This window comes from Festucalex cinctus, chromosome 11 (assembly GCF_051991245.1).
Source record: "Festucalex cinctus isolate MCC-2025b chromosome 11, RoL_Fcin_1.0, whole genome shotgun sequence".
Classification (NCBI taxonomy): Eukaryota; Metazoa; Chordata; class Actinopteri; order Syngnathiformes; family Syngnathidae; genus Festucalex; species Festucalex cinctus.
The window spans coordinates 2,677,557-2,685,056 of NC_135421.1; the positions used below are offsets into that span (position 1 = coordinate 2,677,557).

Here is a 7,500-nt window from a genome sequence, read left to right on the forward strand (position 1 = left end):
TTTTACTTGGCAAACAATGCATCGCCATGGCAACGGCGTGCGACAAAATAAATAACTTTCGATAACTTTGCATCTTAAACATCTTAAGATGAAGCACACCACGTTTGAAGACAGTCGGATAAATTTTGTAGGAGGAGTTCGTTAAAATATGACCCCTAAAAAAGGCCACAAAAAATGGCTACAAATCCCAACGTAAATCAAAATGGCGGACTTCCTGTTTGGTTTAGCAGATGACTCCAAGAGACTTTTTTTGTACATCGTGGGCTCTTATGTATGCTTCTAAATTATCATAGCGCTAGGTGAAACGTACAACCGGGAATGCTTCGTTAAAGAGGAGTTTTTTAGCTCAAAATGTGATGCCCGGCCCCTACGGGACTTCCTGTTGGGTTTAGCACATGGCACCAGGAGCCTTTTTTGTACATCGTGGGCTGTTACATTTGTCTCCAAATTTTCGTAGCTCTAGCTGCTTCGTACAACTGGGAATGCTTCATTAAGAAGGATTTTCTTCCTTTGCAAAAAGTGCATGCCACGACAACAGCGTGCGACGAAATGAAAAGCTTTCAATAACTTTTCATCTTCAACATCTTAAGATGAATCACACCAAGTTTGAAGATGATCGGATAAACAGTGTAGAAGGAGTTCGTTAAAATAAGACCCCTATGAAATGGCCAAAAAAAATGGCAACACATTCCAAAGTAAATCAAAATGGCGGACTTCCTGTTTGGTTTAGCAGATGGCTCCCAGAGACTTTTTTGTACATCGTGGGCTCTTATGTATGCCTCTAAATTATCATAGCGCTAGGTGAAACGTACAACCGGGAATGCTTCGTTAAAGAGGAGTTTTTTAGCTCAAAATGTGATGCCCGGGCCCTGGGGGACTTCCTGTTGGGTTTAGCACAGGGCACCAAGAGACTTTTTTGTCCATCTTGGGCTGTTACATATGTCTACAAATTTTCGTAGCTCTAGCTGCTTCGTACAACTGGGAATGCTTCATTAAGAAGGATTTTCTTCCTTTGCAAAAAGTGCATGCCACGACAACAGCGTGCGACGAAATGAAAAGCTTTCAATAACTTTTCATCTTCAACATCTTAAGATGAATCACACCAAGTTTGAAGATGATCGGATAAACAGTGTAGAAGGAGTTCGTTAAAATAAGACCCCTATGAAATGGCCAAAAAAAATGGCAACACATTCCAAAGTAAATCAAAATGGCGGACTTCCTGTTTGGTTTAGCAGATGGCTCCCAGAGACTTTTTTGTACATCGTGGGCTCTTATGTATGCCTGTAAATTATCATAGCGCTAGGTGAAACGTACAACCGGGAATGCTTCGTTAAAGAGGAGTTTTTTAGCTCAAAATGTGATGCCCGGGCCCTGGGGGACTTCCTGTTGGGTTTAGCACAGGGCACCAAGAGACTTTTTTGTCCATCTTGGGCTGTTACATATGTCTACAAATTTTCGTAGCTCTAGCTGCTTCGTACAACTGGGAATGCTTCATTAAGAAGGATTTTCTTCCTTTGCAAAAAGTGCATGCCACGACAACAGCGTGCGACGAAATGAAAAGCTTTCAATAACTTTTCATCTTCAACATCTTAAGATGAATCACACCAAGTTTGAAGATGATCGGATAAACAGTGTAGGAGGAGTTCGTTAAAATAAGACCCCTATGAAATGGCCAAAAAATGGCAACACGTTCCAAAGTAAATCAAAATGGTGGACCTCCTGTTAGGTTTAGCATATGGTTCAAAAAGAGTTTTTTGTACCTTGAGGGCTGTTACATATGTCTTCAAATTTTGGTAACTCTAGGTGAAACGTACAGCCGGGAATGCTTCTTTAAAGCCCCAGTGTGTAGCTCACGACCGCCATCTATCGGTCAAACAAGATAATGCAATGATTTTAAGCACACGAACTACGGCGTCTCAGAGAGACCCTACTTCAACAGCCTACCACCAATTTCACCGGAACAGAACGCAAACAACTTCTGGTATTCCCTCGAGTGATGACGTAAGTGAATTGCATTTGTTAGACATACTGTACATATCCCTAATAATTGTGATTTAGTCATTTAATTTCAGAATTAATATTTTTGTCGGCATTGTTTGGAAATACTGTACGTCAGCTAATGATAATGGCTATCTATGTTCATATTTGTTAGTGCAACTAAACCATGCAACAGAGAACACACAGTTATGTTATATGTTTTATAGACATTTGGACCATCTCAAAGGGGGCGAGAGAGACGACGAGGAAGAGAACGCGGAAGAGAACGCGGTGTCTCGTAACGTACAATTATGTCATCATGGAAAAATAATTCCATTCGAGCATGCATGTGAATGGCTCAAAACATACCTTTGCTTGGAATATGTGGTATTTAGATTACATCGTGCAAAAATAATGGTGTTAACTGAACTAACACATCTGCAACTCAGACTCGTAATTCCCCCGTGTCTTGTTGCTACTAACCACTCAGAAAAGTGCTGCTTACAAAAACATTTTAAACCATTTACTCAGATATCGATTTGTCACCATGTTGAACAATTTTACCTAATAAATATCACTAAGCAACTTAATTAGTTTTGATTGAAGATACAACAGCTTCCTTGTACTTCGATGTGCAGGAATTTACATGGCTTTCACAAATAGTCTTGCTCATGTAATAATGTACTTCATTGGCTCAGTGACTTTCAGTTCATTTTTTGGTACCTCATCTGACATACAATTGTTACCTTCTTGCAGAGACTCGTACAGGAAATGACCATGGAGGAACATGAAGATATCCAAGTCCAGCTGATAGACTGACACCAAGAAATACTTTTTGACACATTGCTGACACATCAGCACCACCATGATTTCCTGTACCTGGATCCCACATCAGCACCACCATGATTTCCTGTACCTGGATCCCAGACTGCAGCACCTTGGTGGACTTGTAGCAAATAAGTGACACTTTCCCATATCCTTGAGGACAATACAAAGGTTTTTTACCTGGCATATAATTAGTCCATGTCTGACACTTGTTGTTGTAGTTTGTATAACTTGTATATTGTTGTTGTGTGTTAATTTGTACATTTTGAAAAACTAAAAAAAATACAATTTCCTTTGGCGTCAACATGCAGTGTTCATTCGACACCTAACCTAACACTATTTTACATGACCAGAAATGTAAAACATCAAAAGCCTGGAGAATTATTATAAATGCTTGCAATGACAATGAATTCTTCATTGGCCAATGAATGTAAGGTACAGTACATGAAAATGAATGAATAAAATAAAGTAAAATAAAAGTACATGAAATGAACATATTAACTAAAAAAAAAAAAAAATGCTGTTAGAATATAATGAGCTACATGAATTGCAGTTGTTCCAGAATTTTACCAATACGCTGTGCATTTCAAAATATGGAAAATAGACATACAGGTTTGGGCCAAAAGTAGTGTTACAGAGCAGGTATGTGTTGTACACAGCTAAAATATCTGATTAACTCAATACCATGATGTTGTTTTTTTTGTGTGTGTGTGTGTGCTGAAATTGCCCCCCATTAACATTGCAACATTCCTCAAACTCTCCCGAACACAGTATGATCTGTAACACTACTTTTCGCCTACTCTATGATGTTATTGGGGCAAAATTAAGGAAGGCTTGTCCATTGATTGTGTGAACAGACTGCAGTAAAAATGAAGTCACTTCAATGTTTGCTGGTTTTATTAAGTTTGACATGCTCCTTGACTGCACAAGTACATGTTATGGAGTGAGGGCATGTTCCCACCAACGATGATATCATATTCTTCAAAGGCTTGCTGAGGAAAGTGAGGGAGGAGTCACTCCATGGCTTCAGACACCTGGTCAGCAGGTCCTGTGTAAAACAAGTGGTGCTTGTACATGTGACCATTCCGTATTGCTTCACACAAAAAGTTCATGTAGTGTGCAATGCCGTCCATATGTAAATGACATACCAAGACGTCGGCTGACTTCAGTATGTTGCAACTCAGATATGGTAGGTGGAGATACTGGTGGTACAACACCGAAGCCTTCTGGGGTCCTGCATTCAAGTGTCCTCATTTGGGACATTCCAATTTGGCTGCTGAGGAAAGTGAGGGAGGAGTCACTCCATGGCTTCAGACACCTGGTCAGCAGGTCCTGTGTAAAACAAGTGGTGCTTGTACATGTGACCATTCCGTATTGCTTCACACAAAAAGTGAATGTAGTGTGCAATGCCGTCCATATGTAAATGACATACCAAGACGTCGGCTGACTTCAGTTTGTTGCAGCTCAGATATGGTAGGTGGAGATACTGGTGGTACAACACCGAAGCCTTCTGGGGTCCTCCATTCAAGTGTCCTCATTCGGGGCATTCCAATTTGGCTGCTGACTCTCCCCTTGATATTTTTTTTTCTTGCAGGTCGTTGATGTATTTAAACGGTGCATGAATGCTTGTATACATCAGAATATGGTTCTGGAACCCCTCAAGTTTGGCTGTTGATCTAGTGTGACACAAACAAAAACAAAATTATAAAATAAAATAAAATAATTGATGATACTACTATATGTCACCAACTTTCCAACAAAGCCCCCAAAATAGAGGTAAGATCTTTAGTTTTTGGGCCCAAAACATTGTATTAGCTAGATAAAAGTAACTTGACTGCATACTGCATAGAATATGCAAAGGCTGCTTGCTTGTCTAATTTCCGTGGAAAACGTGGCAGCCTGTAAATTCTTGTGCACCCAATTACACAATGGACCAGTACACACTTGAGTGAGAGAGTTCAGACTCTAGCAGTGCTTACGGTACAGCCAGCATTTAAGTCCAGAAAGTTATTCCCTGCCGAAAATTAATTTCGAGAACACTATTTTCACCAACCACAACGGAAATAATTTTCAACTCCTCCACTAATACTGTATGCTTTAGATTCTCCATTGAAGTTATGGGCAAATATACCTCCGAAATCACAGTTACATTACATTACACAATAACTTGCGCATTTACTCTAAATATAACGTGCCAGCGGGAATCTTTTTTTTTTTTTCAAAGCAAGTAGTTACATAACGAAATCGTTCGAGTGGTGCGGAGTTGCTAATCAACAGCTACAATGATCGTAAAACAAAGGTACGAACATCGTATTAATTAGGTGGTGTATACTTTTTCTCTCGCTCTCAAAACGTAAACACAAATGTACTCTTACTTACCGGTCAAGTAGAAAGCAGTCGAAGGCACCGGCACGTCCCAAACCTAGTCTGTTCCTCATTTCTCTCCATCTGGCAAATGCGGCTACAATATAAACTCTTGTTTTGTCGCGCTGAAATAAAATAAATTCCCAAAGTAAGTGTGATGCTTGATAATGCTCTCTTCGGGGACCGGAAACTCTTCTTCTTCGTGGACATGCGGTCGCCATACAAACCGGAAGTGCATTCCAAAAACGCGTTAAGAAATGGAGCGCTGAAATTTGTCTTTGACGGCACCCGTAGCAGAAAGATGGCGGCGAAACATGGCGGACACTAGAAGCCGCGGCGCGGACATGTAAGATAATTTGCGATTTCTAGACTAACCGTTATATTTTAAAAAAGTACGTTTATGCGATACAACATATGTTTTTACATACTACTAACACAAACAATTTTTTTTTTTTTTCGAATGATTTATTGTTTCACCACTAGATGCCACTGTATAATACTGAGTGTACCTTTAAGTAAGAATTTTGAAACGCAAAATTTGATGCCCCGCCTCTGGCGGACTTCCTGTTGGGTTTAGCATATGGCACCAACAGACTTTTTTGTAGATCATAGTCTGTTACATATGTGTACCAATTTTCGTAGCTCTAGGTTAAACGTACAACCGGCAATACTACGTTTAGTAAGAGTTTTGAAACTCTAAATTTGATGCCTCACCCCCGTCATATAGTAGGTCAAAAAATTTTGATTTTTTACCATGATGTTGTCCCAGGTGTTGAGATGGTACAGCCCAAGTTTGAAGTCAATCGGGTTAACCGTTTAGGAGAAGCGGGCAATAGTATGATCCATGTAAATGTGCAAAACTGGGCCAAAATTGGACATTCAGATGATCATACCTCACTTTCTGTCTATTTTATGGTACACACATCAGAGGTTTTTGTTCATCGGGATGTGCTACAGGTGCCACACAATTTTCATAGCCGTCGGACAATCGTAGCGGGACAGGCATCCGTTTTACCTATGTAGGTGGTGCTATGGAGCCATTTTTCTGTTATCACCTACGGCGACTTTAAAATATCAAATTTTTCGCCAGGCCTGACGTGTGTGTAAAGTTTGGTGAGTTTTCGTTCACGTTTAGTGTCTCAAAAATGTGATTGTTTGCGGAAAAGAATAATAACAAAGAAAAAGAAGAATAATAAGAATTCCTTGAAAAACAATAGGGCCTCGCAGCGGCACCGCCGCCGCCGCTGCTCGGGCCCTAATAATAAGGAAGGAATGCGAATGGATAAGGAAACAGGGAAAAGAGAAATTTGACCTACCAGATCTGTGATATGTTTCAAACGTAAGTGGCACACAGTGGATACGCCGAGGTAGAAATCAAACGCACACTTACGAGAATCGTTTGCGTCGAAGCGAGCAAAAAGGTCTTGTGAAAGAGGGGAAAAAATAGTCAATGTTCGTTCCAAAAGGAAAGAAAATCAAAAAAGGGGTTATTCCACAGGTGAGCAAGGGAGCCGCTCGGGGGCTGACGTAGTTGCGCGGCTCGTCCCTTGATTGGTTAGCGACTCGGCGAGGTTGATTCTCCGGCGAGGTTGGTTCTGCCGGACAGCTGTCTGACTCCAGGTGTTGGAGCTCGGTCCGCTACGCGCCTGCGTACGGGGAAGGCCAGCCGTTGGAGGTGAGCTGGCACCGCGGCGGGGCGCCACCGAATAGGTGAGGTGCTGAGCGGCTTAGGTGCACAACCTTGAGTCCGGCGGTACTTTGCAAGTGTACCCCGGGGCCGCGAAGGTCGCCGCTGGCGGGCAATCACCGATGGTGAAGAAAAAAAAAAAAGGGAAAAAAGGGAGTAAAAGAGTCTTTGGGGTCAGCGTTGTAGTTTGCACCTGCTTTGGCGTGGCGTGGAGCGAGTATTCTGCTCTCGTGGCAACGGTTGCTGCCAGGGACAAAAGGGTCCACGTGTTTAGCAAGTTTCTTGGAACAAAGAGTTGAAGCAGGCTGGGAAACTTGCAGGTAGTTAGCCTGAGGATGATGATGTTGGAAGAGGAAGAGGCAAGAGAGAGCGTGAGGGGGTCCCCTCGTCATTTTTAAAGTCTGTGGGTGGGGCTTCAGTAGGTGGTGGCACACCCTTCTGTTCATCGCGCAGACTTAAAAAAAAAATAATTATTAAAGGGATTAATAATTTGCCATTAAATTTGGTCAGTCTGGCAAATCAGTTTTCCCACACAACCCGTTTAACACACATCGTAATTAATGCATCATAAACTAACTTGTGAGGTAACTTCTACTTGTCTAATCTGACTGAACTGAAAGATATTGATTACATTTCATTCCTTATGG

General features: G+C 41.4%; 1 protein-coding gene and 1 long non-coding RNA gene across 9 annotated transcripts in view; one reads left to right on the top strand and one right to left on the bottom strand.

Moving 5' to 3' along the window:
• The window catches only part of rab3gap1 (RAB3 GTPase activating protein subunit 1), a 506,336-nt gene that overhangs the window by 139,882 nt on the left and 358,954 nt on the right, over positions 1-7,500 (top strand). The gene's annotated exons all lie outside the window — the stretch shown is intronic.
• LOC144030212 (uncharacterized) lies at positions 3,682-5,372 on the bottom strand. Its single transcript, XR_013287216.1, has 4 exons — positions 5,182-5,372; positions 4,235-4,478; positions 3,951-4,134; positions 3,682-3,850 (listed from the first exon to the last, which is right to left on the bottom strand). It is a non-coding gene; the product is annotated as an uncharacterized LOC144030212 (long non-coding RNA).